Raw genomic sequence first — 24267 nt, 5'->3', positions numbered from 1 at the left:
ATAATCCTTCTTGACTGTATTAACCCTCTTATCCTCTCCATCAGCACCCCTCCCCCAGCCCCCACCCAGCCACAGCCTATCCATCTCCCTCCCATCCCCCATTAATAACAGCTTTGGTTGAGTTTCTTTCTGCTGCCTTTGTATATACTTGCAGTATTACAAGGTTATTCATTCTCTCCATTCTTTCCTCTCGTGTGTGTGTGTGTGTGTGTGTGTGTGTGTGTGTGTGCATGTATGCACATGCGCACACATGCCAGTCCTAGGGCTTGAGCTCAGGGCCTTGGCACCATCCCTGAGCTGCTTTTGCTCAAGACTAGAGCTTTACCACTTGAGCCACAGCTTCAATTATGGCTTTTTTTTTTTTTTTTGACTCTTACAGACTTTCCTGCCTGCGCTGGAAATCATTAGATCTCAGCCTCCTGAGTAGCTAGGACTACAGGTGTGAGCCACCAGCACCTATCTTCTGATTAATTTTCATCTGATTAACTTTAAGTAGTTCTACAAAGTAGAGTGAGTTCAACCTGCAGTTTATGAGGACCACACGTCTTGATCACCCCTTTCATCGTTCACCTCTGTGTCTCCTAACCCACCCTTCCCCTCCATTTCCCTAGTTCCAGTTTTACATCTATGCCTTTAATATTATAACTGCATTCTCCCACCTGGCCTCTCTTCCTTCTTGTACCTCCCTCCCGCTCAGCCTCCCCCAGCCCTTCCCGATACTTCAAGTACCAGCTTCCTGATGTTGGTTTTGTGAGACGGTAAGTTAGCTGTTCAAAGGAAGTACACCACTGGAATCGTCCCTGCATATACCAGCCCTCAGTTCATACATTCGTATGTGTACGCATATGCCCCTGTAGAGTTGCATGTATCTATTGAGAAATTAGATCAAATTTCCACATGAGAAAAAAAGTGCATTCTTTGTCTCTTTGATCCTGACTTACTTCATTTAACAGACTTTTGTAAGCTTACCTAATTTCCTCTCCTTAAACATTTCTTTCTGAAGAGGCCATCACTGCCTTCCTGTTCCCTGGGTTCGGCCCTCCTCCCTCCTCCGTGGAAATGCCAATGCTGCACACTCTTAAGTGGAACATACTCAGTTCTGGGGCCTGAACTCAGGGCCTTGGTGCTGTCCCTGAGCTTTTGGGGTGCTTTTTGTTTTTCATTTTTTTTCCCCTCAAGGCTAGCCCTCTACCACTTGAGCCATAGCTCCACTTCTGGCTTTTTGATGGTTCATTGGAGAGTAGATCTTCATGGACTTTCCTGCCCAGGCTGGCTTTGAATGGTGATCTTCCAATCTCAGCCTCTTGAGTAGCAAGGATGACAGGCGTGAGCCACTGGTGCTCACTGGTGCTGATGAAAAGGCTTTGAGGTTACCCCACGATAACACCGTTAGGAAGTTGAGTCGAGTATTTCCTTGCTGCAACCGTGCGGTGACAGATGTGCACACAGTCCTATTTCATGAATTTACCACAGCGTTCTCACCATCTAGCTTGAGAAGAGATTAAAGATAAAAGACTGACCAACCAAACAAACCAGATTTTGTTTACAGCGGATCACTTACCTCTGACTTGGGGTTGTGTGGTTTGGTTCATTCAATCCTAGCCAAGTGTGCCCATATGTTTACATCAAGATTTCTAATTCTCATGTCAGGCTCATCATGGTAAGATGGCATGGTGCCTGCTTTCACTGCAGTGAAGATTTCTTTGAGGTCTGGATGGGAAATAGACCGGGAATGTTAGTCATTGACTTCATGTCTTCCAGTCTTCTTCATGATTTCTAGGACTCTATTTGTTTTTCTTATGTTGGTCATGGGGCTCAAACTCAGGGCCACCCTTGTCTCTGAGCTTTTTCACTCAAGCACAGCGCCACTTCTGGTTTTCTGGTGGTTAATTGGAGATAAGAGTTTCATGGGCTTTCTTCAGGAGCTGGTTTCAAATTGTGATCCTCAGATCTCAGCCTCCTGAGTAGTTAAGATTATAGGCATGAGCTACTGGTGCCCAGCTTCTAATTTAAACAAACAAACATATATATATATATATATATATATATATAATTTTATTATTAGTATAAAGGTTTTTTTTATTTTTAGCATAAAGCTATTGTAAAGGTAAAGAGTGTATTTCTCTTTTGGACAATGTCACTCTTTCCTTCGCCTCCCCCCAGTTTACCTCTCCCACTCCTGTCCACAAATTGCATAGTTCATTTTCCACATAATGCATGCTGAATAGCATGACTGCATTTGTTCACCTTTCTCCCCCACTTTCTGCACCCCTCCTTTGCTCTCCTAAAACACAAACAAAAAAACAGAGGCAAAAACAAACATCACCACCAACGATAACAAAAACAGAACTGTAATTTTTGTGTGTGTGTTGGAATTCAGGCTTGGATGATTATGCTGTGGATTGCTAAGATTTTAGTATTTGAGAATGTTGAGTGAGAAGTATATGGAGTTTTTGACTATTGTGGAAACATTTTTGAGAGCCTGAAATTATTTCAAACTAATATAATAATATAAATTAACATGATAATATATGCTGTAATATAATATATGATATGATTTTATAACAATAATTAATATAATAATATTAATACTAATAAATTAAAAAAAAAAGCAAACCAGGCAGTATGGTTCACACTTATAATCCTAACTACACAGGAGGATTTCTCTTCCATCTTCCTGGGCAAATAGATTCAAGATGCTCTGAACTAGCAGAAAGCTGGACATAGAGGCATGGCTCAAGTGGTAGCTTTCCAGCCATAAGTGAGAGTGAGAGTACTAGGCCCCAAGTTCATGCCCTAGTACTGGCACCATTTAAAAAAAAAAAGCAAGCAAGCTTCTAGACAATCCTAATGGGATGCTAAATTAAGAAGCACTTATGTTTTCTTGCCTACTAGACTAATCTTTCTGAAAATGTACTCAGAGCTTTCCATGTACTTTTTTTTTTTTTTTTTTTTAAATCATGGGGCCTGGGGCCTGTCTCTGAGCTCTTTTGCTCAAGGCCAGCGCTCTACCATTTTGAGCCATAGCTCTACTTGTGGTTTTCTGGTGGCTCATTGGAGACAAGAGTCTCACAGACCTGCCCAGGCTGTCTTTGAACCATGATCCTCAGATCTCAGCCTCCTGAGTAGCTAGGATGAGAGGCATACGCTACCGGCAACCGGCCCAGTTTCCTTTCTAAAAAAGGTTTTTGTTTTTGTCAGTCCTGGGTCTTGAACTCAGGGCCTTGAACTCAGGGCCTTGACACTGTCCCTGAGCTTCTTTTGTTCAAGTCTAGAGCTTTATTACTTAAGCCACAGGTGGTTAATTGGAGATATGAGTCTCATAGCAGTCTACCCGGGTTAGCTTTGAACCGGGATCCTCAGATATCAGGTCCTGAGTAGCTAGGGTTATAGGTATGAGCCACTGGCGCCCTGCTTCCTCCCTCTTTCTCAGGGACAAGTTAATAGGCTTCTCGGAAAACCAAGATTAAGATTATAGTATGTACCTCCAAGGCGGGGTGGTGTGCTTCACACATGAAGGTCATAGTAGATTCCTCCTCGTTGGTTTGTAACTCAGTGATCCCCAAATGTATTGTGGGTGGCACACAGAGGCTTATCAAAGCTGTCTTTCTTGTAAGCCTTACATTTTTGGGGGGTGGCCGACTCTCTTGTACTAAATGGAATGTTTAAGATTTTAAAGAATCCAGTTGAGATTCTTTTCCCCCTTTGTAACCCACAATTCAGAAAAACAAGTGACCTCACACGAAGGAATGCAACCCAACAGAGGGGTTACAGTCCCCAGAAGGGAGAAGCAGTGGGTTTCTCAGTGGGAGAGGCCTGTGACAACTTCCCACGCCCCACCCACTCGAGCTCTCCATCTGGGCACCAAAAAGGAAGTGCAGATCTTGAAACCACCCATCCCGCAGCGCAGCCCTCACTAATCCATTCCCTGCCCAGGGATGTAGTGTGTGTGCACATAGGTGAGTCACGCTGAGCCCTCCTCCAGCCTCCCCTTTCCCGCTTCCTCTGCCCTCCAGCTCAGCATCAGGTTGGTCCCAGCTCCTAGGCCTCTACTCCTGGTATGGGAAAGTGAGGCCAGGAGAGGCAGTTAGCCAAGAAGGAAGTCAGATGCCAATGGGCACAGAAAGAGACAGGTGGAGCCGCCACTGTTCAAAGGCCACAAGCCCTGGGCATGTTTTATTGCTGTTTCTGGATGTGCCATCTCCTCCCTTTTGTGACTGTTCCAAGGACTCTCCCACTTTCGACTTCCTTATTGGACTTTCTTTCCTTGGTGCTCCTTTCTTTCGCTCGAGGATGTCTGTGCAAATAGTTGACAAGAGTCAAAAATGACTCTTTTATGAGGACTGGGAACCCAGCCCTGCCTTTTCCCGAAAGGGGTTGAGGTTTGTATAACCAAGGTTTTTATGAAGGGCTGAGGCATTGTAGAGGTGGTGTCAGGGGACAGGTGCATTCGTGAAGGCCGAGACACAAAACAAAATACTGACTGCCAAATCGAAAAGTAGAGGGGCTGAGAATCTCTCTGGAAGGTGGATTTTATTCAGGAGATCTCAGAAGTCTTATGACATCCGCTACCCAGATTGAGTGAAGGGGTGAGGTTAAATTATGGACTTGTATCATGTCAGAAACATTGCTTAATTTCTCTGCCTCAGTTCCCCCCCCACCCCCCTTGGTACCAGTCCTGGGGCTTGAACTCAGGGTCCTAATGCTGTCCCTGAGCTTTTGTGCTCAAGGCTAGTGCTCTACCACTTCTGGCGTGTGTGTGTGTGTGTGTGTGTGTGTGTGTGTGTGTTTCATTGAAGGTAGGAGTCTCATAGACCTTTCTGCCCAAGCTGGCTTTGTTCATGGATCCTCAGATCTCAGCCTCCTGAGTAGCTAAGATTACAGGCATGAGCCATCAGCGCCTGGTTGCCCCAGATTTTTTAATTTGTAAAAATGAGGAAGATAACACTGACAGATTTGTGTGTGTGTGTGTGTGTGTGTGTGTGTGTGTGTACTGTAGCTGCATATAAAATTCCTATGATAGTAATTAGCACAAAGTGAGTGCTGAATAAATGTGAACTCTTGTCATCATGGCAAAGGCACTGCCCAGTCATCTAAGATGGCAAAGTCTTTGGCAGCTGACATTCTGGCAGGATGGAAAGTTTGGGGAGCCCTAGCTCACCCATTGCATTCTGGATAACTCCTTACTCAACTGCAGGGCTGCTGTCCTCGTAATTATCTCCTAGAGGTCCAGGAATGTGTTCTAGAATGCGATGGTTTTGCCAAAGGCGAAGCCTAGAAACAGGCTTGAGGGAAATGTTTTCACAAATAACATTTACTTTGCTAAGTGGAATTCCTTAAGCCTAGTACCAGTGGCTCACACCTGTAATCCTAGCTACTCAGGAGGCTGAGATCTGAGTATCTCAGAAGGCACAAGTGAGGCACATCCCATAATCTCAGAGATCAGGAGGATCATGGGCAGGAAAAATCTGTGAGACTCTTTTTTTTTTGGTCAGTCGTGGGGCTTGAACTCTGGGCCTGGGCGCTGTCCCTCAGCTCTTCAGCTCAAGGCGAGCACTCTACCACTTGAGCTACAGTGCCACTTCCGGTTTTCCGGTGGTTTTATTGGAGGTAGGAGTCTCACGGTCTCTCCTGCCCAGGCTGGCTTTGAACCGTGATCCTCAGATCTCAGCCTCCTGAGTAGCTAGGATTACAGGCATGAGCCACCAGCACCCGGCTTCTGTGAGACTCTTATCACCCATTACTCACTAGAAAATCAGAAGGAGTTCTGTGGCCCAAAGTGGTAGAGTGTTAGCCTTGAGCAACAGAGCTTAGAGACAACATCCAGGCCTTGAGTTCAAGTCTCATGAACAACAACAAAAAAGAGAATTCCTTATTGTGGCCCAAGTGATCCATATTGCCTCATGTACTATCTTTATAATAAAGACAAAGATGAAATGAAAAAAAAATCCATCAAGGAAATGTGTCAGAATAGAATTGGAGCTGGTATGTATAAGAGGAAGCATGTATAAGTTTTATTTGGACATAAAAAGCAGTTCGTTTTAAAACCATATAAATACAGTGCGTGCCTTGAGTAGAGAGCAGACCCTTCCATCACAAGAATATTCCAGCAGAATCGCAAGCGACTGGGCAGCATGGCTTTCTTTTCTAAATGGCAGCTTAGATTGAGTAAGTAGCGGGAAATAAGGAAGAAAATGGATAAGGAAGCAAGAAAACTGGTGGTGAGAGGGCAGGCCTGAAAGGATTTTCACTCCCAGGTGAACTATATTCAGTGCCTTTCATTATCTCAATTTGCTTTTTTTTTTTTGTCTTGGGGCTTGAACTCTGGGCCTGGGCACTGTCCCAGAGCTCTTCAGCTCAAGGCCAGCACTCTACCACTTTGAGCCATAGCTCTACTTGTGCTTTTCTGGTGGTTCCTTGGTGATAACAGTCTCACGTACTTTGCTGCTAGGGCTGGATTTGAACCATGATCTTCAGATCTCAGCCTCCTGAGTAGCTAGGATACCAGGCATGAAGCACCTGGCACATGTGTTTTGTGTGTGTGTGTGTGTCTTGGGGCTTCAACCCAGGGCCTGGGAACTGTCCCTGAGCTTTGTTTGCTCAAAGCTACAGCTCTACCACTTGAACCACATCTCCACTTCCTGTTGGTTCATAACTTATTAGAAATAAGAGTCTTGTAGACTTTCCTGCCCAGGCTGGCTTTGAACCATGATTCTCAGATCTCAGCCCCCTGAGTAGCTGGGATTACAATGTGAGTCACTGGCACCATGCTTCAACTATGGTTAGTTGGTTGGTTGGTTGGTTTGTTTTACTTCTTTTTGGTACCAGGGTTAAAACTCAGAGACTGGCACTATTCGAACCATAATTCCCTCTCCCCTCTTTGCTTCATTTTTCAGGTAGAATCACAGTGTCTCACACTGTAGTCCTCTTACCTATAGCCTCCTGAGCAGCTGGGCTTACAAGTGTGAGCCACTGTAGGTGGCTAGGGTTATGGCTAGCCTAGCTGGTCAACAACATTTTATGAGATGAACATCCTGGCAACGTAGAATCAAAATCAAATGTTTTCCAGATGTATTGACAGGGGAGAAAGTACTAGTGACATTACCATTTAAGGCTCAGCCATTTCTGTGTATTACTAAGTCACGCAGCCTCGGTCCCTAAGACAGGTTGTCGCATTGTCCTGAAAGGTTTATTTTCTTCCTGGGTTGGCATAAAACATTGAGTTAGAAAAAAAAATAAAACCATTTAACTATTAAAAAAAAACAAAACAAAACATTGAGTTGGTTTTCTCCCCCATCCTCGCAGCAATTATGGACAACATAGAGTGGTTCTTTTTTCTAATAGCCTCCTAATGGAAATAAATTCTATCTCTTCTCTATTTCTCTATGCTCCAGGAAGCCGCACCTAAGCCACCAGCTCTTAGAAGTCTTAGAAGGCCCTGCTGAGCACGGTGAGGAAAAAACAAAGCCAAAACTTAGAGGAAAGTAAGAACTATTTGTAATTACCTCTATTTTTCACAAAGTACATATTCCTTTCTTGCCTTCCCCTAGCCAACTTGATATTTTAGGGTCAAGTTCTCATCTCTGGGCACCAAGAAACTGTTTTTCCTAACTCCTATTATGGTTTGGTTCCACCCACTGAAACAATGGGTCTTTTTTTTTTCCTCTATAGTCAAAAGGCCTTGTGTTTGGCCTCTGGAGTTCCAACCTGAACAGGTGCCAAAGCTCACGTCTTCCTGTTTTATTTTTTTTCCAAGTCAGCTTGAAGTCTACAACTGGTGGGGCGGGGAGGGTGTCTTGAGGAGGGCCAACGGGGAAGCTTGAGGGAATCCTAGATTGACAGATGCTCACAGGAGAGTCCTCTAGGTTTGTTAGCAGAAAAAGAAAAAAAAAAAAACGGAATTGTAGGCCAGGATCTGGGTCTGACCTGTGAGTGGGTTTGTCTCTCTAAGACCTTTCCTGTACCTTCTCCCAAATGAGATGAGACTAAAGTGAACCCACGCTCTATGGCTCCAATGCAGTGGCCGTCCTTTCCACGGCCCCTTCTTCGTGAAGTCCCTATCATCCCTTCTGGGCCCCAGCATGCACCCTCAGATGTCATTCATGCGGGGTATCATGTCCCCTTTTGACAATGAGCTCTTGGCTATATGTGTGGCCTTTTAGGCAAGTGGAATGGGTGGAAATTTTTGGCTACGTCTTTCTTTCTTTCTTTCTTTCTTTCTTTCCTTCTTTCTTTCTTTCTTTCTTTCTTTCTCTCTTTTTCTTCATTTCTCTCTCTCTTTCTCCCTTTCACTCTTTCCTTTCTTCTTTTCAAATATATTTGCCATTCCTGGGGCTTGAACTCAGGGCCTGAGTGCTGTCCTTGAGCTCTTGTGCTCACGGCTAATGCTCTACTTAAGCCACAGCTCCATGTCTGACTTTTTGTGGTTTATTGGAAACAAGGATCTCACAGAGCCAGGCGCTGGTGGCTCATGCTTGTAATCGTAGTTACTCAGAAGGTTGAGATCTGAGAATTGCAATTGGAAGCCAGCCTGGGCAGAAAAGTCCCCACGAGACTCTTATCTCCAATTAACCACTCTAAAAACTAGAGGTGATGCTGTGGCTGAAGTGGTAGAGCGCTTCCCTTGAGCACAAAGAGGCTCAGGGACAGTGCCAGGCATCAAGTTTAAGCCCCACAACTGACACCCCCCCCCAAAAAAAAGCCCAGGGGACAGTGCCTAGGCCCTGAGTTCAAGCCCGATGACTCACAAAAACAAAAAACAAAAGAAGAAAGTCTCACAGACTAGCTTTGAACATTGATTCTTCAATCTCAGCCTTCCAGGCTTGAGTCACAGGCACCTGGCATTGGTGAGGTCTTTTCCTGGGCCTCTTTGGTAACAGGAAGGGTAGAGTGTACTCTAGATTGTGAAACCCTTGACTCCCAGCTTTAGGAGTTTGGACGTTTGGACTTGTGTGTGCGTGTGAGTACGTGTAGTTGTGGGTGGGTAGGTGCTGGGGACACTAAAGGATTTAAGTGGAATGTGGCTGGTCAGAAATGTCTTTCAGGACACATATTCCAAGCTGATTTGTTGGGAAAATATACTTGAAAGACTCAGATCTAAGCTGGGCAATGAGAGGGTGCTGAGAACAGGGGGAAAAGAGCCAGAGCCAGGCACTTGCCTGAGACTTGGAGGAGGAGGAGGAAGAGGAGGAGGAGGAGCGGGAGGGGAAGGGGGAGGAAGAGGAGGAGGAGGAGCGGGAGGGGAAGGGGGAGGAAGAGGAGGAGGAGGAGGAGGAGGGGGACCCCAAAGGGGGTTCTGAGCTGTATCTGGGGTTCTGGGCTTAATTAGATGTCTTTAGTCCTAGGATAAGCATGAGGGTTAGGTGAGAGGCTGAGATGTCAGACTGGGTTTGAGGTATGTTAGACACCTGTGGACCATTGAGGCAGAACAACTACCTGGCATTGGGAAGAGCTTTGCCAAAGCTCCAGCAAGCCTGGGGTGGTAGGGGCCAGGGAGGAAAAGAGAGCCCAGAGGGTCTGGGAACTGAACTCAGGATGTGGGCACTGTCCCTGACACTTGAACCAGAGCTCCACTTCCAGCTTTTTTTTGGTAGTTTATTGGAAATAAGGCTCTCATGTATTTTCCAGCCCTGGCTGGCTTTGAACTGCCATCCTCAGATCTCAGCCTCCTGAGTAGCAAGGATTATAGGCATAAGCGCTGGTGCTAGGCTGGTTGTGTGCTCTTCTAGCTAAACATTTTCTCCCAGATTTAGACTTTTCAGACATATTGCCAGGTATTCTTAACCCTAGAGGGAGTGGGTGTCACATGCTAATTTACCAGGAAGTCTTGGAAAATGGAGGTAGTGAATTGATGAGGAGATGTAGACAGGGGAAAAGAAAAGGAAGAGCTTTTTTTCTTCTTTTGGTGGGGGGAACATAACAAGGAAGAGCAGGCAGATCAAAACACCTGCTATAAAAAAATTCTAACATTCATCAGGCACTGTTGGTCGGTAGTCCTAGCTACTCAGGAGGATGAGATTTGAGGCTCCAGGTTCAAAGCCAGCCTGGGCAGGAAAGTCCGTGAGACTCTTATCTCCAATGAACCACCAGGAAACCGGAAGTGGAGCTGTGTGGCATAAAGTGGTAGAGCGCTAGCCTTGAGCAAAAAAGTTCAGAAACAGTGTCCAGGCCCAGGATTGACAAGACCCAGGTTCAAGACTCAGGACTGACAAAATACCAAACAAAAACAAAAATTTCTAACATTCATCACAAACAAGTAAAAAGCACAGCACAAATGTAAAGTTTTGTGCCCTTCTCTGTCAGAAGGGGAGGAAGGAGACTGAGGGGAAAGGAGAGCACACTGTAAAAGGAAGAAGCTACATAATGGCTGCCAGGTGTACACTCCTGGGAAGGCATCAGACAGCTTAGAATTTCTTGGCCTAACAGGCAGGAACTTCCTGAACTGAGTCCCAGGGTCACAACAAATTGGAGAGAGACTCGACCAATGCGACTACCTTAAAATAAAAAGTTACTGCACAGCTAAAACTATAGCAACCAAGCTAGAAAGACAACTAACTAACTGGGAAAAATATTTACCAGCAATATATCAGACAAGGGATTAATATCCTGTATATACAGGGAACTCAAGAAACTAATCCCTCCCAAACCTAACAAACCAGTTACTAAATGGGCAAGGGAACAAAAGAGACTTCTCAGAAGAAGAGATAAAAATGGCAAAGAGGGGCTGGGAAGGTGGCTCAGTGGTAGAGTGCTTGCCTTGCCTGCCTGAGGCCCTGGGTTCGATTCCTCAGCACCACATAAGCAAAAAGAAAAAAGCTGGAAGTGGCGCTGTGGCTCAAGTGGTAGAGTACTAGCCTTGAGCTGAAGAGCTGAGGGACAGTGCCCAGAGTTCAGAGTTCGGCCCCACAACTGGACCAAAAAAAAAAGGCAAAGAAACACAGAAGGAAATGTTCACCATCCCTGGTTGTGAAGGAACTGCAAATAAAAACAACCCTGAGATACTATCTGACCCCAGTTAGAATGGCCCACATCCTAAAGTCAGCCAACGACAAATGCTGGAGGGGATGCGGAGAAAGAGGAACCCTATTACACTGCTGGTGGGAATGTACACTTATACAACCACTTTGGAAAGCAGTCTGGAGGATCCTCAGAAAGCTAAATATAGACCTCCCTTATGACTCAGTCATACCACTTCTAGACATCTGTCCTGAACAACAGGAACCAGTATACAAGGACACATGCACCTCCATGTTTATTGCAGCACTGTTCACAATAGCCAGGATACGGAAACAAAAATGGCACATGGTCTCCCTGATAAATGGATGTTAAATCCAAAATGTAAGGTGATAGGACAAAATTAACAAGATTTAAGAAACAAAGGACCTCCACTCATCTGGTCGAATCATTACTAAATAACCCCTATGCTGCTGATCACATATATGGTATATATGTGCACACCGGAGGGAAGCCAGGAGGACCACACAGAACTAGAGGGAATCAGGGAAAAACACAACAGTGGGACCCATCAGCTGCACTGGACATTGACCAAAATGAACTTAAGCAACTCAATGGCAGTAATGGAAGGGAGGGAACAAGTGGGAAAGAGGAAACAGCTGATGCTCTGCAAAACAAAAGAAATGTACACACCACCCAATGTGGAAGAAATAACTACTGAAAAGCTCATAGAACTCATAAATGTTATAGACCGTGATAGACAATTTGCTCCAGGAAAGTTAGAATGTGTTTGTGACTTTAACTAAGCATTACTATCCCACAATGCTGTGAAATTTAGGAAATTATGTAATCACTTAATCACAATAAAGAATTAAAAAAAAAAATTTCTTGGCCTAGCCAGGTGCCAGTGGTTCACGCCTGACATTGTAGCTACTCAAAAGGCTGAGATTTGAGGATCACGGTTCCAAGCCAACCCAGGCAGGAAAGGCCCTGAGATTCTTATCTTCAGTCAACAACCAAGGAAACAAAAAGCCAGAATTTGAGCTATGACTCAATGCTAGAGTGCTAGCTAGGCTTGAGCACAAAAGCTCAGGGACAGTGTCCATACCCTGAGTTCAAGCCCCAGGACTGGTAAAAATAAAGTAAATAAAAAGTAAAATCTTGGGTATGGCTCAACCAGTACTGACCCTAGTATTGACTCAAAATATATTTTTAAAAATTGAAATCCATAAGTCTTACCTTAGACTAGCAGAATATCTGAAACTCTGGTGTTGGAGGCCTGCTCTTCTGGAAGGCAGGGGCATCCATTATTGCTTGTAGCTTCTACATTTGGGGGTCCTGCTCCCCTCTCTGTAAGCCAGCAGTGTGGCCTAAGATCTTCCTCTCTCTGGGGCTGCGGTAGGGGGCCCCCAAGTGGGGAGGCCCAAGAGTGGGTGATCACCTGCAGGCCTTTGTGAAACAAGCCCTCCACCTCTGACTCGCATTTTCCTTCCATGCTTCAGGTGCTGCGTGTCCCCACCCATTTCCCCTCAGCAAGGGCTTTTTTCATTTCTGTCTCTGTCCTCAAGGGGTGGGGTGGGGAAGGGAGGTTTGGGGACAGTGAGCTCTGGGGAGGGGACAGGGGCAGTCAGCCGCAATTCCTTCCAAGTCACTCAGCTTCCCTGGGCCTTCAGGTGACACTTAGCTGGTCGAGATGCTGTCCTGCGTGCGTGCGTGCGTGCGTGTGTACGTGCGTGCGTGTGTACGTGCGTGCGTGCTCTGGTCTTCCTGAAACCTGGGGGCCCAGAGCCAGGCTTGGATAGGAGCCACCTCATCTACCAGTAGTGTAAGTGGAGGATCTTGTTTTGTTCCCTAACTTAGATAAGGATGCAGAAGGTTTTTTGTTTGTTTGTTTGTTTGTTTGTTTTGCCAGGCCTGGGGCTTGAACTCAGGGCCTGGACACTGTCCCTGAGCTTCTTCTGCTCAAGGCTAGCACTCTACCACTTGAGCCACAGTGCCACTTCTGGCTTTTCTGTGTATGTGGTACTGAGGAATCGAACCCAGGGCTTCCTGCATGCGAAGCAAGCACTCTACCACATTCCCAGCCCCAAGGAGTTTTACGGTTGACTTTCGGGGAGATCCAGAAGTGAGGGGAGTCCGGTGCTTCCCTCTTCATTTGTCACCATGACAAAACCACTTGTCCACACCCGACTCGAGTCTTCTTATCTGAAAAATTTTGGATTTGAGCTGGTGCCATGTTCCTACTTGCTCTCAAATCCTAATTTTGTGGTTTGTTGCTGTGGAGCCCTGATTTTTCTTTTTTCTTCTTTTTTGCCAGTCCTGGGGCTTGAACTCTGCCTGGACACTGTCCCTGAGCTCCGTTTGCACAAGAGTAGGGCTCTACCGCTTGAGTCACAGCATTACTTCCAGCTTCTTTGAACAGTTAATGGGAGATAAGAGTCTCAAGGACTTTCCTGCCCCTGCTGACTTTGAACCACAGTTCTCAGATCTCAGCCTCCTGAGTAGCTAGGATGACAGGCGTGAGCCACCAGAACTGGGCTTTTCTTTTTTTCTTTTTTTTTCTGTTGGTCGTGGGGCTTGAACTCTTAAGCCTGGGCGCTGTCCCCTCAGGTCTTCAGCTCAAGGCTAGTGCTCTACCATTTGAGCCACAGTGCTACTTCAGGCTTTTTCTGCTTATGTGGTGCTGAGGAATCGAACCCAGGGCCTCATACATACAAGGCAAGCGCTCTACCACTGAGTCGCCTTCCCAGCCCCTGGGCGTCTTTTTCTCTTTTGTCACACATGTCTGCCTCCTCCCCCAAAGAACAAGTTGTGTTCCTATCTTTTATCAAACATCTCAGTTTCAGGGGACTGAAACAGTCTCTGGAGCCAGGGGTTCCCACTGGCCCTGGGAAGGAGCATCCCCATGAGTGTCCAGACTCTCTCGCTTTGGCATTGACATTGATTCTTCCAGCTACTCTGCAGCCTAGCCCTCAATATCACATCCAGTGGTAAATTTCCTGGCTAGTTCTGTCCTGTGTTTTCCTGACACAAATAGCAGGAAGTTCTTTTCACACAGCCACCATGATGCTTCATGTTTTTCCTTTCCCCAGAGAGGTCAATGGAACTTCAGGGCTCAGAGAGATCACGTGCATACTGTGGCCCCCATCATTCCTGTACTGTGGGGGATTGTAGTCTTTTTTTTTTTGGTCGGTCGTGGGACTTGAACTCTGGGCCTGGGTACTATCCCTGCACGCTTCAGCTCAAGGTGAGCGCTCTACCACTAAGCCACGGTACCACTTTCGGTTTTCTGGTGGTTTATTGGAGAGTCTCATGGACTTTCCTGCCAGGCTGGCTTTGAACTGTGATCCTCAGATCTCAGCCTCTTGTGTAGCTAGGATGACAGGTGTGAGCCACCAGCACTCTACTGGGATTGTAGTCTTTAAAACATTTTATTGGTGGATGCTAATTGAGCAAATGGGTTTCATTGTGATGTTCAGACATGCACATAGTGTGTGTGTGTGTGTGTGTGTGTGTGTGTGTGTATGTGTATGTGTGTACGTGCACATTCCAGTCCTAGAGCTTGAAGTCAGGGTCTGGGTCCCTGAGCATTTTCACTCAATGATGGTACTCTACCACTTGAGCCACTGCTCCATTTCTGGCTTTTTGGTGACTAATTGGAATCTCACACTTTCCTTCCCAGGCTGGCTCTGAACTGCAATCGTCAGGTCTCAATCTCCGGAGTAGTTTACAGGATTAGCCACTTGCATCTGGCATATAATGTGTTTTGATCAACTTCATGGGGTATGTTATGGGTTAGTTAATAATGTCTGCAGAAACCGGGTGCCAGTGGCAAGGGCCTGCAATCCTAGCTACTCAGGAGGCTGAGATCTGAGGATCAGGGTTCAAAGCCAGCCTGGTCAGGAAAGTTTGTGAGACTCTTATCTCCAATAAAACACTAGAAAATCAGAAGTGGTGCTGTGGCTCAAGTGGTAGAGTGCTCACCTTGAGCTGAAGGGTGCAGGGACAGCGCCCAGGCCCAGAGTTCAAGCCCCACGACAAACCAAAAAAAAAAAAAAAGTCTGAGGAGCACTCCTAACATATAAAGGTTAACCCATTATAATAGAGTCCTGATATCTTTTTCTTTTTACTCTCAGCCCTGGGGTTTGAACTTACACTTTCTAGGCAAGTGCTCTACCACTTGAGCGACATCCCTTGGTTCTTTTTACTTTGGGCTGGCCTTGAGCCACAATTTTCACACTAGGGTTCATAAGAATCTAGAATTCCAGGCAGGAGCCACTGCACATCCGGCTCTTAATGCCTTTTGTGTCACTCACCCAAGAGTTTAGGGTGTTGCTCTGAGTGTGTGTGTGTCGTGTCTGGGTGTGTACTTGCTCATAGAGTGTGGTGGGGTTAATAGTGGTTGATGCCAAGAGGAAATGTTTCAGGAGCCAGGTATACTCTACGTTTCTGCCTTAATTTGTATGCAGGCTAGTAACTTGAGGTGTCAGAGGCTGATAAAATGTTCCACCTTGTATTATGTTGGGCGTGGATTAGCATGAGAGGGTGGAGACGGCGAGGATGAGCTGCCTAACTTTTCCTCAACACCTGAAGGTGAGGACCCAGAAAGTGGGTGTCGGCGGTTGAGCCCTCACTAGCCACCCTTGGATTTATGAATGGGACCTCAGAGAATTTAAGGGTTTCTGAGATAGGAGATATCATGCAATTCAGAAAAGACTAGGGACAGGTTGAAAGCAGTTATCTGGTTAGCTTTTTTTTTTTTTTTTTTTTAGATTTTAGACATTCTGATTTGTTTTGGTGCCATTCCTGGGGCTTGAACTCAGAGCCTATACACAGTCCCTGAGCTTCTTTGTGTTCAAGGCTTGTGCCCTGCCACTTGAGCCACAGTGCTATTTCTCACCTTTCCCGAGTAATTTGAGAGGAGAGTCTCATGGTGTTAGGCTTTATTAGAATTTGCCAGAAAACCACGCAGACATCCAGGCACAAACAACAAAGGAAAGGTTTACTGCCCATAAAGGACCAGCAAGACCCCTTCTCACAAGAGAGAAGAAGCGCCGGCTATTGTCTCAGGTGACCTATTGGAGGCGGAGACCCCTGTGTGAGAGTGCGGACCAGGGGCTTCATCATGGCTGCTGCCCAAGTAACAGATAAGCTGCCCAGACCTGCAGGTCACTCTAAGGGGATTGTGCGGCCTTACATGGTTGTAACTGCTCCAGAGGCCTGCCATCTCAGGGTGAAGGGGGTGGAGGCCGATCAGTTATTCTCTTTTCTAAATGGACTTAGTGTTGCCTAGGAAAAGAGCATGCTAAGTTATGAAAGAGGCTGCTGGGCTTTCCTGCCCGGGCTGGCTTTGAACTGCAATCCTCAGATCTTAGCCTCCTGACTAGCCAGAATGAAAAGCGTGAGCCACCTGCACCTGGTTGGCTGTTTATAAAAACATTAGCACGGAGATGGCTGGGCCATCTGGGCCTTGCAGAGCTGTCTCTAGGGAGCTATAATTATTTTGTTTAGACCGGGATGTTAGGCAGTGGCTAAGCGTGGGGTAGGGAGAAAGACACAGGCAGTGCTCAGACCAGCTAGTGCCATGTTTAAGTTGTGTCTCCTCTTGGCACACCAGGGGCCAGGGGAGCCTCTCTGGGCCTTTTCCCATCCTAAGACTCCTGCCACCCTTTTGTGATAGTGTTCTCTCTTCCAGTACTGCCTGTGATGCTCATTGTAGCCCACTGAACTTGTTGTTGTTTTTTTAATCGGTCGTGGGGCCTGACTTCTGGGCCTGGGCGCTGTCCCTCAGCTCTTCAGCTCAAGGTTAGCACTCTACCACTTGAGCCACAGCGCCACTTCCGGCTTTTTTTCTGCTTTTGTGATGTTGAGGAATCGAACCCAGGGCCTCATGCATGCAAGGCAAGCACTCCACCACTGAGCCACCTTCCCAGCCCTGAACTTGGGTTTTAACCTGAGTCCTGTTGTAACCCTCTGACCAGCCCAGCTACTCTCTGAGTACACTTCAGCCTTGGGGGTAGAGGAGAGAGTCCAGTCACTGTGTGTTTAGGCCCTTCAGGATCTGGTAGACCATACCTGGATTCCAATCCACTCTGTCCTTTATTGACTGTGTGGCCTTGGACAATTGACTTAAACTATGTAAGCCTCAGTGGCCACATCTGTAAAATAGTAATAGCTAATATGGCTAGGTATAGTAGCTCACATCTATAATCCCAGCTATTTACGAGGCAGAGATCTAGAGGATCACACTTTGGGACCGGACCAGATAAATATTATCAGGATTCCCGTCTTAATCAATAAGCCAGGCAGGGGAGCACATATCTGTAATCCCAGGTGCAAAGGCGCGGGTGGGGAGTGGGGGAGGGATTGTTGTCTGAGGCTGTCCCCAGGCAAAAACTCAAGACCCTACCTGAAAAATTCCTGAAGCAAAAAAGAGCTAAGTTCATGGCCCAAGTGAAAGAGCACCTCCTTAGCAAGGGCAGGGCCTTGAGTTCAAAGCCCCAGTACCAGGAAAAAATGTGATCCCTGAGCTTCTTTTGCTCAAGGCTAGCACTCTGCTACTTGAGCCACAGCTCCACTTCTGGCTTTTTCTGTGTATGTGGTACTGAGGAATGGAACCCAGGGCTTCACGCATGTTAGGCAAACACTCTACTGCTAAGCCACATTCCAAGCCCAAGGGGTCAGACATTATTGTAGTTGCTCTTTAGATGAGAAAATGGAGGTACAGCAAAGTTAGGTGACATGTCCATGTTAAATGTAATTTATGCCTGGGCCCAGTGGCTCATGCCTGTAATCCTAGCTGAGATTTGAGGCTGAGATTTGAGGATCATGATTCAAAGCCAGTCCAGGTAGGAAGCACACTATGAGACTCTCATCTCCAGTGAATCACCAGAAAATCAGAAGCGGCGCTGTGGCTCAAGTGGTAGAGCAATAGCTTTGAGCGATAGAGCTCAGGGACAGCACCCAGGCCCTGAGTTCGAGCCCCAAGACTGACCAAAAAAGCCAAAACAAAGCAAAAAACCCATGACTTGTTAGTGGCAGGCAGAACTGGGATTCTGAACACAGGCAGTACTCCCTCATATCCTTCCTGGCTGCCCTGGACTCTGAAGTCCACTGGATACTGACAAGGATGAACAGAGAAGAACACTTGAAGCACCTCATATGGTGCTTGACACCCATGCATGGTGGTTGTTACCCCCAGAGCAGAGGATCCTGCCTTCCAAGACATGAGGGAACGTGGCACACAGGATTGGGGCCCTGGGTCAGGGCAAGGCAGGCGAGAAGAGCCTTCCACTGGCCTGGGTCTGCCGGGGGCCTGGACTTCTGCCAGCCCAGCTTTTGTTAGACAGGGTTTATTGGCAAGTCTTGTTCCTTCAATTCCAAAGTAGCCTGACAGGCCCTGGAAAAGAAAACAGGACTGGAACTGGGTGGCCATGGTGAGACCTCTCTCCTGGCAAACCAGTTGCTCAACAATCAACTTTTTTTTTTCTGAACCTGGTGTCAGAGAATCTGGCTTTTCATTTCCTGACGTATTTGGTTAGGGGCAGGGAGGGGTCTCATCTCCCGCCGCTGCCCCTCCCTCCCCATTTGGAACAGAGTAGGATCACTGCTTCAGTTGGTACAGGGTGAAATTTTGGGGCCCCTGTAGGAGGGACCTAAGGTAACCCAACTGTGGGCCTCACAGGAAGTGAGCAAGGATCAGGTTTGTATCGAGTTGATTGTTTTTCTTGCGGTGTGTACCTTGGCTCTCTGCCTCGCCTGCCCTGGGAATGGCTCTGCTAGTCAGCGAGCAGTTCTGGCAGCTCTGCCCCCCCTATCAGGGCACCGGATATAAGCATAATGGTTTGTGGCAAAAAGTCTTTGCAGGGTCTGAAGGACCTGGGTTTCCATCACATGCCACTGTTCACTTGTGTGACCTCATTTACTCATCTTCTTTGATTGAACCTGCTTTCTCATTTGTGAGAAATTTTAAAAAGTTTAAATTTGGGGGAATTTTGGAGTATTTCACGTTCCCATGTTTTGGCTTAAGGATGATCTATCTGTAAGAAATGCTTCATCTCCCCCTTAATTTCTCACATGGAGCATGGTGGCACTGGCCTGTAAGCCCAGACAGGAAGATCACAAGTTCGAGGCTAGCCTGGGGTTCCACAGCCAGACTCTGTCTCAAAAAAAAATTTTTTTTTTCATGGGAGGGTACTGGTGGCTCATGCTATAATCCTCTCCCCTGTTGGAACTTGCTTACCTGAGCCCCAACCAGATGTCAATTTTGGTGGAAATCATTAAGATACCCTAAAGGATAGAGCCATCTTTTACAAAGGCCAGGAAAATTCCAGAAAGGTTTAAACAACAACAAAAAGGCAGAGTAGAACTAGGAGTGAGCTCCAGATGCGGCATGTAAGAGGCCCTAGGTTTTATCCCCAGCACCTCAAAACCAACTGACCAACAGAGAGAAGAGGTAAGTTTCAGGCAGCAGGAGAAATTCCAGGATCTGCAAATAAGTTTGTTAGCTAGGTACTGGTAACTTACGCCTGTAATCTCAGCTACTCGCTACTCAGGAAGCTGAAATCTGAGGATCATGGTTCAAAGCTAGCCAGGGCAGAAAAGACCTGAGGCTCTTCGCTTCTACCAGAAAACCGGGAGTGGCACTGTGGCTAAAAGTGGTAGGGTGTTAGCCTTAAGTGAAAAAGCCCAGGGACAGTGCCAGGTCCTGAGTTTAAATCCCAAGACCAACAACAACAAAAACAAAAGTTTGTAGGGGAGGTTGCTCAGGTCAGGACTAAAGTTCAAGAAGGGACCCCGAGTGCAGTGGTCAGGGTCTGGCAGGCAGGGCAGGGAGCATCGCCCAAACGCCTAGGGTCAGTTTTCAACCTCAAAGGCAAAAAGAATCCACAGAGCTTATGGACAACATGGCATGGATCTAGAGACAAGGGGAACCCAGGGGACATAGACCTCTTGGTGGATGAGCAGGGCCTGAGCACTTGAAGGCTAGCTCATGCTGGTCAGCTCCTACACACACGGTGCCCATTGAGCAGCCTGTGGTATGGTAGGCTTGAACTCAGGGCCTGGGTGCTATCCCTGAGCCGCTTCTACTCAAGGCTAGCACTCTATCACTTGAGCCACAGTGCCACTTCTAGCCTTTTCTGAGTAGTTTATTAAAGATGAGAGTCTCATGGGTTTTCCTGCCTGGGCTGGCTTCAAACCACAACCCTCAGATCTCAGCCTCCTGAGTAGCTCGTTTGACAGGTGTGAGCCATCAGCACCTATTTTTTGAAAAAAGAAAAATTTGCCATCTTGTTTTTGTGGTTAGTTGCCATTGAAAAATTACAGTCATCTTTGCTGAACTACATGGAGAAAATAGCTACTGCGGTGGGAAGCATTGCTGCAGGATGATGGGCGAGTCCTCCAAAGCTTTTACAACTCCAGCAGCACCTGTTGCTGGTGGTACACCCCCTGGTTCTTCACCTGAGCCCAGGTTGAATTTTCCACACCCTTCTGAAAACAATATAAAGATACAAACTCTGGTTTCTCCCATGTAGTTTGTTTTTCTTTAGGGGAGACACTATTTACATTATAGCTGTATAATACTGAAAATATTTAAAAAATTTTTTTGTTTGGTTTCTGAGACAGTGACTTACTATGTACACAGTGAGGTATTATTCAGCCATAAAAGTTATGGCCCCGTGCTAATTGTTCACACCTGTAATCCTAGGTGTTACAAGAGACTAAGACCTGAAGAATGTGACTTAGAGCCAGCTCAAGAAGAAAAGACCCTATTTCCTGTTAGCCAGCAAAAAAGCTGAACTGGAGGTATGGCTCAAATGGTAGAGTACCAGAAGCAATATGAGACACTACTGAGTTCAAGTCCTCGTACTGACAATAAAAAGTGGAGGAAGGGAGGGAGAAAAGAGAGATATAGCATGTTTTCTCTCACTTGCAAAATCTAGATTTTTTAAAATTTTTTTGGTAGATTTTGGGCCTTGAACTTGGGTCCTGGACACTGTCCCTGAACTCTTTCACTCAAGGCTAGCACTTTGAGCCACAGCTCCACTTCCGGTTTTCTGGTGGGTCATTGGAGATAAGAGTCTCACAGACTTTCCTGTCCATGCTGGCTTTGAACTGCGATCCTGAGTAGCCAGAATGACAGGTGTGAGCTACTGGCACCCAGCTAAAAAAGTAGATTTTTAAAAAGGAACATAAACATGAGAAGGGGGAGTATTTGGGGGGATGAAAGAGGGAGGGGAGAATGTGATTGAAGTACTTTGTGTATATAAGGAGGACATGGTGTAACTCACTGAAAAAGTTTTTTCAAAAAGTGGAGAGGGTGAGGGAGGAAGAAGAGAGAGCAATGGGAGGGTGAATATGATCAAAGTACATGCATGTATGGAAATATCACAATAAAACCCTCAATTTGTACAATAATGTATGGTAATATAAGACAGTGTATGCTAATATAATATAAATCCTGGGGTTTGAACTCAAGGCTTGGGTGCTGCCCTTGAGCTGGCGATAAGAGACTCATGACCTTTGCTGTCCCAGGCTGGCTTTGAACCAGGATCCTCAGATGTCAGCCTCCTGAGTAGCTAGGATTTCAGCCCTAAGCTGCCAGTACCTGATCCTCAGTCCTATTTAAGTAAACATAATAAACTTAGACTCATTTGAGTTCTAAATATAGGATTCCTATTACAAACATAATCCAAATTAAAAAAATAAAACTACTAAAAGGAGTTTTCCAGGGTGTAAATATACACTTATTCTAGAGGTCCTGTCATTACCCTCCCACCCCCAAATATTTTGGTCACATATCATATGAAGTTATTTTCAAGCCTAGGGTGAAATCTTCATAAAACCAGTTTCATCTCAGGGTACCTACTGCTCTGGAGTTCCAGCTCCCCTTGCTGCAGGGGAAATTGAGGACTCTGGTGCTGTTCCAAGTATGGGGCCAAGGCTCCTGCCTCACAGAGCCAGCCAGGAAGAGAGGCTGGCGCGCTTCAGGAGACTTTGACCTTTAAACAAAGCATGTCCCAGCTGCCGTTCAGTTGGTCCTTACCACCATCCCGTTTCTCCCCCACCCCTCAACACACACTTTCTTTTTCCATAGTAAAAAAATCCTCAAGTCCCAGGCTGAGGGCATAGTCTTGCATGTTCTTCCTGAAGTGAACTGAGGAGAAAGGGTAGTGGGGGAGGGATGTCAGGCCTCCATTTTCTTCTCTCCTTTGGGAGCTGGGTAATGATCCACCCTGTCTTCCCCACTCTGAGGAGGATCATGGTCTAGCAGCTGCCTGGCCAAGGGCAGAGGGCGCCTCCCCCACAGGGGAACTCTCCTGGGGAACTCGCCTCTGGCTTCCCAGCATCCTCCCCCAACACTCTTGCTTCAGTTTTCATCTGTGGCTGCCTGTGGTCTTAGATTTTCTCAGTTCTGAGGCTTTGGGTTTTCATGGTTTTGGGGTTTTGTTTCTCTCCTAGTCTGTTAGCATGGGAAATAAGACTGTCCATGATAACCAGGTGCTGTTGGCTCACGCTTGTCATCCTAGCTACTCAAGAGGCTGAGAGCTGATGATCTCAGTTCAAAGCCAGCCCGGGCAGGAAAGTCTGTGAGACTCTTATCTCCAATAAGCCACTGGAAAACCTGAAGTGGCGCTGTGGCTCAAGTGGTAGAGCACTTGCCTTGAGCTGAAGAGCACTGGGACAGTGCCTAGGCCCTGAGTTCAAGCCATACAACTGGCAAAAAAAGAAAAAAAGAATATCTACTTTTGGGGAAAAAGAAGCCCTAATGGGTACAAAGGGCCTCCTTTTGGTGAACTGATGATATAAATACATCTCCAGGAAGTTTTCAGGCTTCATGTCCCAGCTCCTGTCTTACCTACTTTTGTCTTTTCCAAAAGTCCTGCTTCTCCCAAATGGGTATAGGTGGGGCCAGTGATCTAGAAATCCACTTTGCCCGCAGCCTCCTATGATTGTAGAATAAGCAGTGCAGGGGTCCTGGAGCCAATATTTGAATCTATGGGGAGAGAGACACCCACCTGGGAAAGAAGCTGAGGACTCACCTAATAGTGAGCATGTGCAAGGGGGGAGGCAGAAACACGGCGGGGCCAGTGAACTGAAGCAAGCGCTCTACCACTCAAGCCACAGCACCACTTCCCGTTTTCTGGTGGTTCATTGGAGATAAGAGTCTCATGGACTTTCCTTTACCAGGCTGGCTTAGAACCTTGATCCTCAGATCTCAGCCTCCGGAGTAGCTAGGATGACAGGCATGAGCAACTGGCGTCCAGCTGAGATTATTTTTAATGTGTGGAACTGTCTTATGGGCTAAGATACCAATACCATTGCTAATAATGTTTATCTGTTTGCTCAATATCTTCGAAGTATTTACACATGGATTAACTTCTTGACTCATGACACCAGCCTTGTGAAAACATATATGGTGGTTATTCTTGAATTATAGCTAAAGAATCTGAGACACAGATTCTTCTCTCTGTCTCTCTTGGTCCCCTCCTCCCAGCCATTCTCCATCCTTGGGGAATAGGAACAGGGTCTGGCTTCCATTCTCAAGATGACCTTAAATTCCTAGGCTCGCAGGCGATCCCAGATCCTCAAGTCAATGCAATACTTTGCCCAGCAAGATCCATCCATTCTGTTTTATAAGCAGCTTGAGCCCTTTAATTGAAGATTACTATTCTACCTCTGTGAATATACCACAATTCATTTATCCATTCATCTACTAATTGGATGTTTCATTAATTTTTTCCCCACACTTTAAATTTTTTGGCTTTACTAGAGTTTGAACTCAGGGCCTGGACACTGAGCTCTCTTGGTCAAGGCTAGTGCTCTAGCACAGCCTACTTCTGGTTTTCTGGTGGTTCATTGGAGATAAGAGTGTCACAGACTTTCTTGCCCAGGCTGCTTTTGAACTGCAATCCTCAGATCTCAGCCTCCTGAGTAGCTAGGATTACAGGCATGAGCCACCAGCTCCCAGCTCCAGCCCCTTTTTTGTTTTAGGTTATTTTTCAGAGAAAAAGAGCTCAGAGACAGTGTCCAGGATCAATGTGTGAGGCTAGCCCAAGCATAAACACACATGGATCCTCTTCCCTGTGTCTGGAGCTTAGCTGGGATTTTAGGCAGAGCTCATTAACTGAGATGGGGGCTTGATAACCTTTGGCCTGGTCTTAGCCTCAAACCTCCACCCTCCTGCTCTTCTCCAGAGTGGCTGAGATTACACGTCTGAGCCACCATATCTGGCCCTATAATCTTTTAAAATTTAACCATCTGCCAGCACTTTACCTTAAAAAATAAAAGGTTTTTTTTGTTTGTTTTTTT

The 24267-nt window shown here is 46.4% G+C and overlaps 1 long non-coding RNA gene across 1 annotated transcript; it reads right to left on the bottom strand.

Annotated features, from left to right (window-relative positions):
* Nucleotides 1–1297: 1297 nt before the first annotated feature.
* LOC105998046 lies at nt 1298–12418 on the bottom strand. Its single transcript, XR_001175668.1, has 3 exons — nt 12193–12418; nt 1562–1710; nt 1298–1489 (listed from the first exon to the last, which is right to left on the bottom strand). It is a non-coding gene; the product is annotated as an uncharacterized LOC105998046 (long non-coding RNA).
* Between the last annotated feature and the right edge of the window lie 11849 nt (nt 12419–24267).

The sequence above is a fragment of the Dipodomys ordii genome, unplaced genomic scaffold, assembly GCF_000151885.1.
Source record: "Dipodomys ordii isolate 6190 unplaced genomic scaffold, Dord_2.0 Scaffold156, whole genome shotgun sequence".
Classification (NCBI taxonomy): Eukaryota; Metazoa; Chordata; class Mammalia; order Rodentia; family Heteromyidae; genus Dipodomys; species Dipodomys ordii.
The sequence above is the reverse complement of the archived record's forward strand: the minus strand, read 5'-3'. Positions and strand labels throughout refer to the sequence as shown.